This window comes from Phascolarctos cinereus, unplaced genomic scaffold (genome assembly GCF_003287225.1).
Source record: "Phascolarctos cinereus isolate Bilbo 61053 unplaced genomic scaffold, phaCin_HiC Scaffold_5;HRSCAF=322, whole genome shotgun sequence".
In the NCBI taxonomy this organism is placed as follows: domain Eukaryota; kingdom Metazoa; phylum Chordata; class Mammalia; order Diprotodontia; family Phascolarctidae; genus Phascolarctos; species Phascolarctos cinereus.
The window spans coordinates 45,088,988-45,105,486 of record NW_027555958.1 but is presented as its reverse complement, the minus strand read 5'-3'; the positions used below and the strand labels follow the sequence as shown (position 1 = coordinate 45,105,486).

Here is a 16,499-nt window from a genome sequence, read left to right as displayed (position 1 = left end):
GTCATTCATGTGTTTACTTCCTCTCTAGAATGTTAATCTACCCTATCTCTAAATTATTTGAAACTCAATTTTCTCAAAATCTAGAGTGTGCATCTATACCTGGCTTTTCTTTCCTTACCTATCACAAATCCATAAGATGGGATGGTCATGTTTCTCCAAAGTTCTCGTCATTTATATTTTGCCACTTATGAGTCAGAATTAAGCCCAAACTATTAGTTCCACCTGCTCTTCTTATGAAAAGCAAAACCATCTCAAAAACTTGTCAATAATTTGTCATCTGTTGTGAGCAGAGGGATAGCTGCAGAAATAGTCTTGCATCCCTCCATTTTTACTATCTTGCTACCATTACAGCTTTCTGATCTCTTTCCTATTTTATGTAGTTTCCCCTCTTGTCCAGGTGGTTCATAGTATATGGAATATAATCTTTCAGTGCAGGTATAACCAGGCAGCTAATAGAGGCTAGAACTATGGAGGCATGTTTGATTGTGGGAGGGTGAGGTCATAGGAAGAGGGTGGAGTTGGACCAAGTGGATTGAAGGGGATGAGAGGTAGGACAATTGTTTCATGAGTTTGAAGGGTACTAAGAAGGTGGGAAGATGAAGGACAGAGGGGATGGTAAGTACATTTTCAAGTGCCCTTCAAGATGAAACCTTTTCCTTTGTTTGCTTCCAGGAGAGATTCCCCATGAGATTCCTAAAGAGTTATAGATATTGATTGTCTTGGTAGGTTTAGCTTGGGAAAGAGATTTCAAGGTGGCAGAAGAAACAAAATTCAGAAAAATCCAAGCCCATCAACCTCCTAAGAGATTTCACCTCTAATTTGAGGCCCGTTGCTAATTTGTATTACGCAGAGGGTTAAGAATGTCACATCCATTACCTTCCTGCTGGTGTTCCCCACTTGAGAATGAGTACAAAATTCACCTATCCACTGCCTATGTGTTAGGAATTCTTGGGAATTCTGGGTCAAAGACACATTTTAGTCACTTTTCTATTATAATTGCAAATTACTTTCTAGAATGGTTATACCAATGATGTTTTCCATAAGAGTGCTTTAATATCTCTGTTTTTCCATGACCCCTCCATCATTGACTATTCTCATCTTTGCCAATTTTCTGAGTGTAAGGTAAAATCTTACAGTTTTTTTTGTCAAGTATTTCTCTTATTATTAGTGATTTCAAATAATGTTGCATATAGTAACTAGTTTATAATTCTTCTTATGTGAACTCCTTGTTCATACTCTTTGACAAGTAATCCATTCTGGGCAGTAAGAAATGATGACTATGATGACCATTGAAAAGAATCAGAAGACATATATAAACTGCTGCAAAATGAAGCAGCAGAACCAAGAAATCCAAACACATGATGTCTACAGCAACATAAATGAAAAGAAAAATAACAACAAAAGAACCAAAATTGAACAGGGTGGAATTATCATTTTAAAGGGTGACCACAAAAAAGAGTCATTTGAAGAGGTGGGTGACCATGGCTGTGGAGCAGCACATAAAATGTCATATTATTTCTGTGTTGCTTAGTTTTGCTGATTTATTTCCCCCCATCTTTCTGATTCTTTATTATAGGGCTTTGTGAAAAAGGTGAGGATATATTGTCAAATATAGGTGATGTTAAAACAAAAAAAAATCGAGAGAAATCCATTTCATAAAAGAAAAAAAAAACACCTACTGGAAACATGGGAACTAATTTAGAGAGAAAATAGGTTCAGATTATCTCCTTCCTTGGTATACTGCAAATTCCAAATCGGTGTTCCACCCAAATATATCAGGTCACATCATTACCCTTCAGACGGAGTAGGAAGAAGTTACTTTTCATAACCATACTTAGGTAGTATCCTAAAACAAGCTATCCTTGTTTTAACAAAATATTTAAATGCGTCTGCAGGAACAAGGTCAATGCAGGCAGCTTAAGAAGAGAGACTGTGAACTGTAGGAAAAAAATTACCTCTTAGTTTTGAAAGGAGATTGATATTCAGAAAATACAGAAATTTACTCATCTGTATAAGGTTGAGTTATTCATCAACTGACAAAATAGATCATCACATCAATGAATATTAAGGGTTTTCAAAAGAATTTTAAATATCATCTACCTAATAAAATTGTGCTGAAAACATCAAATAATAAGGAAAATGCACATCAGAACAGTCCTAAGGATTCTCCTAACGACTAGAAAATTGACAAAGATGATAAAAGATGAGCATAGTCAGGTTGGAGGGAGACATTGAAAAGATGGGAACATGAATTCACTAGTGATAGTGCTACAATTTGGTTCAACCAATTATATTATATTATATTTATTACTATTATATTATTCAGGTGGTTATTTAATATTAATATTATTTAATGATTAATATTAAATATATTTATATTTAATTTCATTCATTATATTATTATATATTATTTATTATATTTTACTATATTATAAAAGTCACTACATTGTTCATATCTTCATTAGATATAATGTGACTATGAGAATCTTCAAATACAGCATTCCTCTGTTGTTGTTAACCTTTTGGATAGTTCTTTCAGGGTACATACACAGCAATGGAAATATTGGATGAAAAGATATGCTTGGTTTTGGAACTTTTACTGGATACTGGAAGATTATTCTCCAAAAGAATTCTAGGAGTTTGCAATTCCACCATAAATGGACAACGGCATCTTTTCCCCACAACCCTATCAGTACTGGATTTCATTGCTTTAATCGTTATTAACTAATTAATTAATTTTTACTCATCAGTGAGTAGAAGTTCATGTCTCACAGCTGTTTCAGTTTTCATCCTTTTGCTTATAAATGGATCTCAGTATTCCACTTTCCCCTCTCCCATTTATATTTTTTGTAGCTAAACTCCTGAAAAGGCTCACTGCAATAGATTACTCAACTTTCTCTCTTCTTACTCTTAGCCTCTTACAATCCAGTTTCCCAAATTATTCCACTGAAACTGCTCTCTCCGAAGTTATTAATGATCTTAGTTGTCAGATTGAATGTCCTTTTCTTAGTCCTCAATGTCCTTGACCTTTCTGATGCCTTTGACACTGCTGATCACTCCCTCCTCCTTGACATTCTCTTTTCTTAAATTCTTTTTTGGGGGTGGAGAGAGTTCTTCTGGTTCTCCTACCTATTTCACTGCTACTTCTCTTTCTCCTTTGCTGGATCCTTCTCTAGATCACTCCCTTCACCCATAGGCATCCCTCAGGGTTCTGTCCTGGGTCCTCTTCTCCTTCTATACCATTTCATTTGGTGATGTCATCAACTTCCCTGAATTTCATTATCACTTCTATGCTGGTGATTCTCAAATTTACCCATCCTTCTCCAACCTCTTAGCTAATCTCTAATCTCCTATCTCCAACTGTTTTTCAGACATCTTAAACTAGATGTCCAACAGACACCACAAACAAACATGTTCAAAACAGAATTCAATATCTTTCTTCCTAAATCTTCCCCCTTGCTATCTTTCCTAATACTGTAGAGGATGACACCTTCCTTTCAGTCTCTCAGAATCACAATGTAGGAGTCCTCCTGGACCCACTATTTCTCATCCCTCATGTCCAATCTGTTGCTAAGGTCTGTTGATTTCATCTTTGTAACACCTCTCAAATACACACCCTTCACACCTCTGACACTGCCACCACTGTGATGCAGGCCCTTGTCACCTCATGCTTGTACTATTGCAATAGCCTGCTGGTGAGTGGCTTGCCTCAAGTCTAGCCCCCTCCATTTCATTTTCCATTCAGCCACAAAAGGGATTTTCTTAAAGCTCAGGTTCTACTCAATGGACTCTAGTGGCTGTTTAGCACATTCAGAATCAATACAAAGTGCTCTATTGGATATTTAAAGGCATTCAAAATGTATTGCTTTTCCTCTTCCACCTTTCCAGTCTTCTTCCACCTTTCCAGTCTTCTTACACCATCCTCCTTGTCACATTTTCTTTCACCTGGTAACACTGGCCTTCCACAAACAAGACACTCCATCTCTCAGCTTGGAGAATTTTCTCTGTGCCCCCTGCCTGGAGTGCTTTCTATCCTCATCTCAGCCTACCGGCTTCTCTGGCTTCCTCTAAGTCCCAACTAAAATCTCATCTTCTGCAGGAAGCCTTTCCCAACCCCCTTAATTCTAGTGGCTTCTCTCTTCTAATTATTTCCTATTTAGCCTGTACATAGCTTGTTTGTACACACATGCATGCATATGTATGTATATATGTGTGCATGCACATACAAATATATACTTGCTTGAATCCCTGTGAAACCCTTGAGGGCAGGGATTGTCTTTTACTTCTTTTTATCTCCCCAATACTTAGCACTGTGCATGGGACATAGTAGGAGCTTAATAAACGTTAGTGACTGATTTTTGGGAACAGTTTGTGTTTCCTTCTTTGAAAATTTATCTTCTCATAACATATGCCTACCCATTTTGGGCTGGGAATTAATTACCACTGCAATTTTTCAATCATTCCTTACATATGTTGTAAGACAAAATTTCCAGATTTTAGCTGGGAGTAGGGAGAGAATATTGTTGATGAAATGGGAACCAGCAACCTTGCCTTCCCCACTAGGGAAATCCCTATCAGCAAGCTGTATTACTCAGTTCTCGTGGGTGATAGGTCTAGGTAGCATGTATAAGTATTGAACTGATATATAGGCCCTAATTGGGAACTTTCATCCAGCGTCTTTCTGTATCAGAGATGGGATGTACACGTGGAGGAGCGGGCAGTGGTCTGAGAAATAAACTTATGCTCGAAGTTGGCTGAGTAGGAAGCTTCTAGTGAAGAAGTAGCTGCCCGGATTGGCGTGGAGAGGTGGAAGTGAGAAACGCCAGACGGTTTGTGTGAGCGGCAATGCAGGCGCAGGGTCCAGGGTGAACTTAGAATCCCAAACAGTACTATAATCTAGTAAATATCACCAAAACCTGAAACCGCGCGACAAATTTCAGGTGTGAAGAACTAAAAAACTGCTTTCGAGGAAGTTTCCGTAGTGTAGTGGTTATCACGTTCGCCTCACACGCGAAAGGTCCCCGGTTCGAAACCGGGCGGAAACACGGTTCTTGTGTTCTTTATTTTGCCCAGATCACGTTACCCTTCAGACACACTTCTCGGAAATCAATTGGTAGGGAAAGCGCAACAAACCATACAGGAAATACTTCACGTCACCTGCCTGGTGATTAGCTCATGCTGTTTTGTGTAATACTTAGGCGTGTGTTACTGTGTTTTCCTTGAGTTCAGTAACTCCCAGGACACGCACACCGGAGTTCTCGAGACGTCGTAGAGTGAGAAGTAGTGGGTGTGCACCCTCTTCAGCTATATGTGTCCTGGGGCTGTGGGAAGGCCAACAGGTCTGCTTCCACATTAATAGTCTTTCTTCCCTGCCAGACCTCGTAGTAGAGGGATGCACCGCCCTTCTTCGGGCTCAGGGACCCAGGAACGAAAACCCCTGAAGAGGACCATTCCTTTCTAGATGAGATGTTTCGGTTACCTAGTGGTGCATAGGAGGCTAAAGGGGGGGGGGGGAAGACACTGCTAGCACGAATTTCTCGCCCCTCCCTGACGCTTGGCCCAGGTGTGGTTATTGGTAGTAGCCGCCGACCAAAGCTCCTGGAAGATGCAGAGACAAAGCGGAGACAGTGGTTTTTCATGGTATTTACGGTGGAAATATGTCCCTGGTCTCACCAGGAGCGATTTGGTCACAGGTAGCAGCGCAATCTTGCAACACACTGAAAAAGAGGGAGGAAGTGAAGGGAGGGAGTGAATGAGGAAGGAAAGAAGCTATATTGCCCAAACGGAACTGTCAGTTGTCTGGGTGGGCCCTTAATAAAGGTTTGTTGAACAGACTGAGACCCATCAGGTCCAAAGAAAATAGGGTAAAACCAATAAAAGACTCCGCCCAACGTGGGGCTCGAACCCACGACCCTGAGATTAAGAGTCTCATGCTCTACCGACTGAGCTAGCCGGGCGACCGTGTGGACTTTTTCTTTCCCCTTCCCTCCACCTTAACTGTATTCCTGGAATACAGTCTCTCTTAGATTGTCCTTAGAATCTTTTTGTTCTTTCTAAGGTCAGCTCAGGTGCCAAGTCCTCTGTGAAGTCCCTCAAATCGTCTCTCAGTCTCTCTCTCTCTCTCTCTCTCTCTCTCTCTCTCTCTCTCTCTCTCTCTCTCTCTGTCTGTCTTTGTCTCTCTGTGTCTTCTCTTTCTCTCCTGTATGTGTGTCTCTGTCTCTCTGTCTGTCTTCTCTCCTGTCTGTATGTGTCTCTGTCCTTGTCTGTCTCTCTCTGTCTCTCTCTCCTCCCGACCTCAGCGACAGTCTGAGAAAATGATTTAGTGTTGAGTGACTATTTTGTTTCTTCAAAGAAAACGTGGAAGAAAAAACTCACAACTGTGCCCAACGTGGGGCTCGAACTCACGAGCCTATTAAGAGTCTCGTGCTCTACCGACTGAATTAGCTGAGCAAAAGACCTTATAGCTGTTTTTTTCTGGTGTCCCAGAAGAAATAATAATGTCAACCTGAAGGAAAATTAATGCTGGATTGCCAGGAAACTAAGGCTCTGGAAATGACTTGCCCAAAGTCACAAAGGTAGTGAGCACCAAAGTCAGGATGTGAAATCATGGTCACTGGCTTTAAACCCAGCTTACTATTTTTATAAAAATGCAAACAGTTTAATTGAAACTGCCCTTAAAGATGAAGATAATTACTCAGATGAGCTCTATTTCTGTCGTTTCCAGGCTCAGTAATGCTCACCATTGGAGTTTTTTCTCTTCAGCTACTGACCCATGGCAGTTGAAAAGGTAAGTAGGAGAGACTGTCACATTGGACCGTAACAGGAATCCAGAAAGCTAGCACGTAGAGAAAATGATTATGGTAGAAATGATACGTAAATGGTTCCAGTGAGAACCATTGGCTTTCAAGTTCTGGGGGTTAGCCATTGAAACGGGACTATCTTAAGAAATGTTATCTTTAAGCAGACACTTGATGCCACTTGCATTGATGCTCACCTTCTCTCTCCCTTCCATCTTTCCCTTTTTTTACTCACAGTCAAGTGTCCATTAGCTTCTTCGAAATGAAATCCTGTCTCCATTCCTCCTCTCCCCTCAAAATAGAATCATCTCAGTCTTAGGAAACTGACTGTTCTCTGTTGACAGAGGAAAATATCCACTTTTTTTGGGGGGGAGGAGTGGAGTGGGAAATGAAATAAACAGAGTGGGAAACTGACAAATATCCTGCAAATCAAGAGAAGATGTCTTCTTCCAATACTTTCTCAACTGCACCTTCCCAAATGTACTCTTTCCATTCCTCCCTTACTCTGGCTTCACTTGCTCCCCTCCCCCCAGCTCTGGTTAAGGCAGAACCTGAGTCTCAAAGGACCCAATTGAGAAAGAGGCTTCTATTGAATCCCATGATTCTCTGGAAAGACCCTAGGTGGAGAAGGAAGCAGGCCATCATAAGGGAAAGAAGAAAAACCACCTGAGGTCAATGGTAAAGACCTTGGGAGATTTTGACAGATTTATTTTTGTTTTGTTTTGTTTTGTGAAATCTTGCTCATCCCCAAAAAGCAAGGAAAATGCTTTGGGGGACATCTGATGGGGATAACAGCTGCCAAAGAGCTGGTATCTCCAGGTTGTAAAGAGTAGAATCTATGTGATGGGCATGTGTATTGCAAAGCTGTGTGGTTCTGAGCATAATGAACAAGCTAAGTGTTCTGCCACTGGCTTTTTCCAGTCTTATTTGGTATTTCTTTCCTTCCCTTATCCTATAATCCCAGTCTTTCTCAGAACTCTTTCAGTACCAAGAGAACCAAAGGGCAGAATATTTTGGCGTGACCATGAGGAAACTTTCCTTGTAGCTGAGGACTACTCTGCGATAGATTGCAGTCTTGGGAAACAGGAGGGACTAGGTAAAGCTAAGTCTGGTTTTTCTACTTCACTACAAATGTCATAACCACTATGCTACCAAACCTAAGCACAAAAAAGCAGCAGAGATAGAAGCCTCATCCTTCAAATATGAAAACTGCTGTCCTGTTTCACATCATGTTCTTGGAGCAGGCCAATGAATATCTATCTGTCATCGATCATATTATATATACACACATATATGCACATACATACACATATATGCATACACATGCACATATTTAATTTTTTTCTCAGGGTACTCCCAGCTTAAACTGGTCTGCATTTACAGGTACTTCCCCCTCAGAACCAAAAAACCAATCTCTGTAGGAAGTCCCATTCTTCAGACTCCTTTCCAGCTACATCTCAATACTTGGACAACAAGTGGCCCTTTTTTTCCTCCCTCTCACTCCTCCTTGAAGTACTGAGTTAAAGAGGAGCCTACCTGATCTGGCAGAGAAGTTTTGCACTATCATCATTTTAAGAACATAGCTCTAGAAATAACCCTAAAACCAGAGACAGCAGCTACTCTTTGGATGTCCAAGCCGGTAGTGTTAGAGCAAGTGGTACAATAGCTCAGGGTGCTTTGGTGAAATCTTTCAAATAGTGATTGATAATTTGGAAACAACACAGTATGAGCATTAATATAAAACATTTTCCCCATAAACTTGGGGGGTATACTTTCCCACAAAAGCACACATCATTAGGAAGAATGTGTACACATGTAGGGCACTGTAGCATTCATAGAGCTACACAAATAGGAGACACATGTGACCTAGGTAACTAATGACTGATTCTGCAGCACTCCAATGTCCTTCTCTTCTGCTTTCTTCATGTTTCTCCCTTTTTGGTGTGATATCAAGTCACTCAGGTGGGCTTCTTGGATCTCCTCCTCTCTGTGGATGTACTTAATTTGAATTGAGGCTGACACTCTTTTTTGGGGGGTTTGTTTTTTGTTTTGTTTTTGCTAGGCAATGCAGTTAAGTGACTTGCCCAGGGTCACACAGCCAGTAAGTGTTATGTGTCTTAATCTGGATTTGAACTCAGGTCCTCCTGAATCCAGTGTCGGTGCTCTATCCACTGCTCCACTAGCTGCCCCGAAGCTACCACTCTTTCTCAATCCTTCTCATTTACTCCCTTGACTTCATTCTATTGGATGCTGTCATGGGAGCATTGAGGAGAAATATTTCCTCTCCCCTTCTCCCAACTGCTCCTACGAACTGGCTCCTAGCAGCTGTATTAACATCTCAGAGAATGTTTCTAGCTGGCTTTTAAAGGCCATTAGGTTGATCCTTTAGCCAGCTCGCAGTTAGTTACACTATAATTTCATCAAATTGTTGGAGAAACTTCCTATCTCCTTAACAAGAAAGTGTAAATGCTTCTTTATACTTTCTTTACAAATCACAAATAGATAACTTGCAGTTTCACATCTGTGATTGGATCTATATCTATCAGGATTCCATCTCTTCAATTACACTAGGCTGTTTTTTCCCTAAAATGCAATGAAGCTATCCTCAAGACTTCATTGGCTCAGGAGGCTAGGTCTCAAGCCATGTCTCCATTTGTGCAGCCTCCTGGTGACCCTGGGTGACACTTATGCACCTTTCTGGAGCAGGTTAATGAATCTCTTAAAAGCATATAAGAGGCTTAAACTTGTGGAGTCAGGACCCTTCAGCCTTGAAAGTTGTTCCAAAGACATGAGTCACATTATATCTGGTCCAGAATACCTGCGTGGAGACAAGGTAGGCTGCATCGACCCAAGCAAAGTCTTGTATTCTTGTTGAATACTCTTCCTGTACTAAAGCAAAGTTACCCTCCTATTGTAATTTTAGAGGTCAATTAGCATCTAATATCTTTGAACATACACCAATAATCTTCCTTAATAACCCTAAATGGGGGCAAGATCTCTGTCCAAAGTCTCTATCTGACTTAAGGTTAGAAAGTTCATAGAACTCCTAGTTAATTCTTTAAGGCAGGGGTGAGGAAACTTCAGGCTCAGTGCCACATGTGGCCCTTTAGGTCCTCAAGCGCAGCCCTTTGACTGAATCCAAACATCACAGAATGATTTGCCCACTTGGGATTCCAGGTCCCAGTCCCAGGGTGAAGAAAAGGAGGAGCACTAGTATACTAGAACATGAAGCCACAGGAGTACAGGGGCCCTGGTCACAGTTCTGGAGAACATTGCTTGTGGTCATTCACAGGCAAGAGTGCAGGCCAGGAGAGGAGTGACCACACCTCTCCTTAGATTATAACGCCTTGGAAGAACTGAAAACTTACTCATTCCTAGAACTGGTTCTGAGAACAGCAGTACAAAAAACCTGAAGCTTGGGACAATGACCAGTCCACCCTAGGATTAGAGCCCAACTTTAACACAAAATAAAAAATTTTAGGCTTGGAAATAGGCTTGGAAAATGAGCAAACAACAACAACAAAGAATCTGACTATAGAAAGTTACTATGGTGACAAGGAAGATCAAAACACAAACTCAGAAGACAACAAAGTAAAAACAGTCACATCCAAAGCCTCAAAGAAAAATGTGAATTTGTCTCAAACCAAAAAAGAAATCCTAGAAGAGCTCAAAAAGGATTTTAAAACTCAAATAAGAGAGGTAGAGAAAATATGGGGAAAGAAATGAGAGTGATGCAAGAAAATCATGAAAAAAGCATCAACAACTTGGTAAAGGAGGCCAAAAAAAAAACCTACTGAAGAAAATAACACCTTAAAAACCAGAATAGGCCAAATGGTAAAAGAGATGATGAATTCACTCAAGAGAGAATGCTTTAAAAAGCAGAATTGGCCAGATGGAAAAAGCTGTACAAAAATTCACTGAAGAGAATTCATAAAAAAGCAGAATTGACCAAATGGGGGGGGGAAGGTACAAAAATGCACTGAAGAAAAGAACTCCTTAAAAAGCAGAATTGAAGGGGCAGCTAGGTGGTGCAGTGGATAGAGCATCAGCCCTGTAGTCAAGAGAACCTGAGTTCAAATCTGGTCTCAGACATATAACACTTACTAGTTGTGTGACTCTGGGCAAGTCACTTAACCCCAAATGCCTTACCAAAAAAAAAAAAAAAAGCAGAATTGGCCAAATGGAAAAGGAGGTACAAAAGGTCACTGAAGAAAATAATTCCTTAAAAATTAAAATTGAGCAAGTGGAAGTTAATGACTCCATGAGAAATCAAGAAACAATAAGACAAAATCAAAAGGATGAAAAATAGAAGAAAATGTGAAATATCTCATTGGAAAAACGATTGACTTAGAAAACAGATCAAGAAGAGAAAACTTAACTGTTGGACTACCTGAAATCCTTTATCAGAGAGAGTATAGACATCATATTTTAAGAAATTATCAAAGAGAACTGTCCTAATATCTTAGATCCAAATGGTAAAATAGAAATCAAAATAAACAAATGATCTCCTGAAAGAGACCTCCAAATGAAAACTCCCAGGAATATTATAGCCAAATTCCAGAGCTCACAGCAAGGAGAAAATATTGCAAGCAACCAGAAAGAAACAATTCAAATATTATGGAGCTGCAGTGAGGATCACACAAGATTTAGCAGTTTCTGCACTAAAGGATCAGGGCAACTACATGGCACAGTGAATAAGCAGCCAGATGGCATTCCTGGAGTCAGGAGGACCTGAGTTCAAATCCAGACACTTACTAGTTGTGTGACCCTGGGCAAGTCACTTAACTCTGTTTGCCTTAGTTTCTTTATCTGTAAAATGAGCTGGAGAAGGAAATGATGAACCACTCCAGTATCTCTGCCAAGAAAACCCCAAATGGGGTCCCAAAGAGTCTAAAATGACTAAATAACAATACATTCAGAATTGGAGGGCTTGGAATATGATATTCTGGATGGCAAAGGAGCTAGGACTTATAGTCAAGAATCATTTATCCAGCAAAACTGAATATAAAGATGGATATTTAATGAAATAGAGGACTTTCAAGCATTTCTGATGAAAAGAGCAGAGCTGAATAGAAAATTTGACTTTAAAATACAAGACTCAAGAGAAGCATAAAAAGGTAAATAGTAAAGAGAAATCATAAGGTTTTCAACTGTTTACATTCTTACGTGGGAAGACAATACTTAAAACTCCTAAGAACTTTATCATTATTAGGACAGTTAGAAGAAGTATATGCAGACAGAGGTCATGAACGTGCATGTACTGTGAAAGGATGATATAAAAAAATAAAATTAAGGGGTGAGAAAGGCAGATCCACTGGGAGAAGGAAAGAGTGGTAAAGAGGTGAGAAAGAGTTTTTTTTTTTACAGTGGAAGAGAAGTTGGGAGGGCTGGTGGGCAATGCTTGAACCTTACTCTCATGGGAATTGGCTCACAGAAGAAATAACATCTACACTCAGTTGTGTAGGGAAGTCTATTTCACCACATGGGGAAGTAGGAGGGGAAAGGGTTGATAGAAGCAAGGGTGGGCTGATAGAAGGGAGGGAGGATTGGGGGAAGCAGTGGTCACAAGCAAAACACTTTTGAGGAGGACTGGATAAAAAGGAGAGAGAGAGACAGAGAGAGAGAGAGAGAGAGAGAGAGAGAGAGACAGAGAGAGAGAGAGAGAGAGAGAGAGAGAGAGAGAGAGAGAGAGAGAGAGAGAGAGAGAGAGAGGAAAGGGGAGGGAGAGAGGGAGGGAGAGAGAAACAGGAAAAATAGGATGGAGGGAAATACACAGTAATCACAAGTGTGGAAAAAATTTTACAGCAAGTTTCTCTGATAGAGACCTCATTTCTCAAATATACAAAGAACGGAGTCTAATTTATAAGAATGTAAGTCATTGCACAAGTGATAAGTAATCAAAGGAAATGGACAGGTAGTGTTCAGATGAAGAAATCAAAGTTTTTATAGTCACATAAAAATGCTCTAAATTACTACTGATCAGAGAAATGCAAATTAAAACAACTCTGAGGTACAACTTCACACCTATCAGATTGGTTACTATGACAGAAAGGGAAAAAGACAAATGTTGGAGATGTGAGAAACTGGGACACTAAAGCATTCTTAATGGAGTTGTGAACTGATTCTAGAGAGCAATTTGGAACTATGCTCACAGGGCTCTCAAACTGTGCATACCCTTTGACCCAGTAATACCATTACTAGGTCTGTATCCCATAGCAATTAAAGAAAAAGAACCCAAAAAAGGACCTATATTTACAGAAATATGATAGCAGCTCTTTTTGTGGTGGCAGTGAATTGGAAATTGAGGGGATGCCCATTGATTGGGAAATGGCTGAATAAACTATGGTATATAATTGTAATAGAATACTATTATGCTATAAGAAAAGATGAACAGGATGCATTCAGAAAAACCTGGACTTACATGAGCTAATGCAAAGTCAAATGAGCAGAAGTAGGAGAAGAGTGTACACAGTAATAGCAATGTTGTATGATGTTAGCTGTGAATGACTTAGCTATTCTCAGCAATACAACGATCCAAGACAATTCTGAAGGACTTATGATGAAAAATGCTATCCACCTCCAGAGAAAGAATTGTTGGAGTCTGCATGCAGATTTAAGAAAGGGTTTTTTTTTGTAACTATCTTTATTTTTCCTAGTAGTAGTATTGCTGGGTCAAAGGATATAGGCAGTTTATTAACTCTTTGGGCATAATTCCAGATTGGCTCTCCAGAATGGTTAGATCAGTTCACAATTCTCCCAACAGTGAATTAGTGTCCCAGTTTTTGCACATTCTCTCTAACATTTTTCACTTTCCCCTTCAATCACTACACTGATAGGTGTAAAATGCTCTTTCAAGGTTGTTTTAACTTGCATTTCTCTAACCAATAATGATTTAGAGCACTTTTTCATATAAAGATAAATTGTTTTGATTTCGTCATGGGGAAACTCCTTGTTCATATCCTTTGACCATTTATCCTGTTTTTCTTGGTTTTATTTTTTGCCTGCATTTTCTTTCACAACACGTCTAATATGAAAATAACTTTTTGTATGACTGCACATATATAATCTATCTCAAATTGTTTACCTTCTCAGTGATGGAAGGAGGGGAGTAAGGGAATGAAAGCATTTGGAACTCAAAATTTTAAAAAATGAATGTTAAAAAATGTTTTTTACATGTAATTGGGGGGAAAACTATTAAAATTAGAAAGCAAGGACTATTTTTTTAACCTTTCTTTGTTTCCTCAGTGTTTAGTAGAGTGGCTGGCACATAAAATTTACTGAATGATTGTTGTCCTTTGTGTTCACAGAGGATCAAAATGACATCACTACGTTGGGGTCAAGGTACAGTGCCTCTGAATGCAAGTGACCAATGAAAGCTCAGAAGAATCTACCACAGGAGGGGTACAAATAGTCCATATAAACATTTCAAGTGGAAATATCTCTAAATTTGCTCATCTCATGTTTCTTTTTATTTACTGCAATTCTGCTTTGCTCATAGAGCAGAGCACCTTTTTTCAATGTGGGTATGTCATGGTGGGCAGTCCTGTGTCTCCCATGTTTCCCAATCAATTCCAGAATTCTTTGGAGAGACCTTGAGAATGTTCTTGTATTCTTTCTTCTGACCTCTATGTGAGCACTTGCCTTGTGTGAGTTCTCTGTAAATCAGTTGTTGAGGAAAAGGTAGATTTGGCATTTGAACAAAGTTGCCAGCCCACTGGAGTTGTACTCTCTACAGTGGAGTCTGAATGTTTGGCACTTCAGCTCCAGAAAGGACCTCAGTGTCTTTTACATGCTGGCATTACATGCTGATGTGTTGATCAGTTATAATGATTTTTTTCCTCTTTTTATCTTTAAAAATGCTCTTCATTATATGCTGACTTTCTCAGAAGGGCTGGGGAAGAGATGCCAGGGGAAAACGTGGTGATGTAAAAATACAAAAGACATCAATAAAAACTTATTGGGAAAAAATCCTGTCAATAATAAGTATAGGGCCAACTACAGATTCTTGAGGAACTCCAATGGAGACCTTCCAAGTCAAAATGGAACCATTAGTGACTACTCTTTGGAATCAGCTATTCAACCAATTTTGAATCCCTCTAGTAGCAGTTCTTAACCTTTTTAATTATTATTATTATGGACACCTTTGACAATCTAGCAGTATATAGGTCTGTCTCAGAATAATGTTTTTAAAGATGTAAAATAAAATACATAGGATTGCAAAGGAAACAAATTATATGGAAATGCAATTACCAAAGGATTCTTCCTATCCAAGTTCACAGACTCCCTGAAATCTACCTACAGATGCAGGTTAAGAACCCCTAACTTATTTGCTCCTCCTCTGTACACCTTCTCCACAAGATTAGGAGAAGCTCTATTAAATGTTTTCTGAAAATGTAGTTAAACTCTATCTACACTTCCCTTGGTTTATCACTTTAGTAACCTTGTCAAAAAGGGAACTAATGTTAGCCTTGCATAACTAGACAGTTAGGTGGCACTTAACCTGGAATTGGGAACACCTGAGTTTAAACCCAGCCTCAGATACTTAATAACTTACTAGTTCATTTCCAAAAACTGCTTTTCTTTTCTGCATATCTTACCACTGATGTGCAGCAGTAATGACAATATCAACGCATTAGCAAATTCTTGGTAACTGAAATAAAAAACATCTCTTTTCTCCTGAGTAATTCATGTTATGAATAAAGGACCTGGTTTATGAATGAGGCTGCAGTGGGACCCCATGCAAAGTAGCAGTAACTCAGTCTCATGAAATGAACAAATGAAGGACCATCTAACTGGTACAGCCCTTTCTGTCTTTGTCCTTTTTTTTTGTATTACTCTCTATTGATACTCAGGGCCACTTGAAAAATAGACCACAGGCCCTGGAATAGGATTGGATTTTAAAGGTCATCTAACCCAGTGGTATCAAACTCAAATACCAATGGAGGCCACTGAAGCATAGATAAGGATCCCTGTGAGCTGCATACCATCAGCTTTAAAATGCGATGTTATCTGTATTTTATTGTATTTTTATTTATTTTGTTAAATATTTCCCAATTTATATTTTAAGTTGATTTGAACTACACTTGGGAGTTGACAGAAATTATTATTAATAACCAATGATTTGGGGAGATTCACATTTCCCCCTTTTATTGTTATTTCAAGACTTCAATTTCTCCTCCTCTATCGAGACCCCATCCAGGTGAGGAAGCCATTATGCTCTACTCAGGTTTGGATGGGGATAAATTCTTTGAACAAATTATTCAAGTGGGGTGTGTGTGTGTGTGTGTGTGTGTGTGTGTGTGTGTGTGTGTGTGTGACTTAGGACTAAAGGACATAATAAAAGTTCAGGTCTAGCACCTCATTGTAATATTCATTCTCTTATTATTAACCAGTCAGAACTGATTGCCACCTGTGGGAACACCTCTTTTCCAATGGACATATGAGCCATGAGCCTGCTGTCACAATTGTCTTTGGTCCAAGAAAGACATGCCAAATGACCATCCCTTTATTAAAATTCTGGCATTATTAATAAAGTCATGTCTCTCAAACCATTTTAAACACCACAGAGTGGAGTAAGCATGGCAGACATGGCAGACATGTTTGACATGTGGCTAATCCATCCCCCTTCATTTTTTCCTTCTCCAAATGAGGAAAATGAGGCTTGTACAGCCTTGTCCAAGTTCATGAGCAAAAGAAGTAGGA

General features: G+C 39.5%; 1 long non-coding RNA gene and 2 other non-coding genes across 3 annotated transcripts in view; 2 read left to right on the top strand and 1 right to left on the bottom strand.

The window, feature by feature from the left end:
* The window catches only part of LOC110220087 (uncharacterized), a 113,777-nt gene extending 98,131 nt beyond the window's left edge, over nucleotides 1-15,646 (top strand). Inside the window, exons 2-3 of the long non-coding RNA XR_002327778.2 lie at nucleotides 6,725-6,787; nucleotides 14,105-15,646. This is a non-coding gene — a long non-coding RNA (uncharacterized LOC110220087). The remainder of the gene's footprint in view (nucleotides 1-6,724; nucleotides 6,788-14,104) is intronic.
* Nucleotides 4,973-5,045, top strand: TRNAV-CAC (transfer RNA valine (anticodon CAC)). Its single transcript has one exon. It is a non-coding gene; the product is annotated as a tRNA-Val (tRNA).
* Nucleotides 5,885-5,957, bottom strand: TRNAK-CUU (transfer RNA lysine (anticodon CUU)). The gene has a single exon. It is a non-coding gene; the product is annotated as a tRNA-Lys (tRNA).
* Nucleotides 15,647-16,499: the final 853 nt, after the last annotated feature.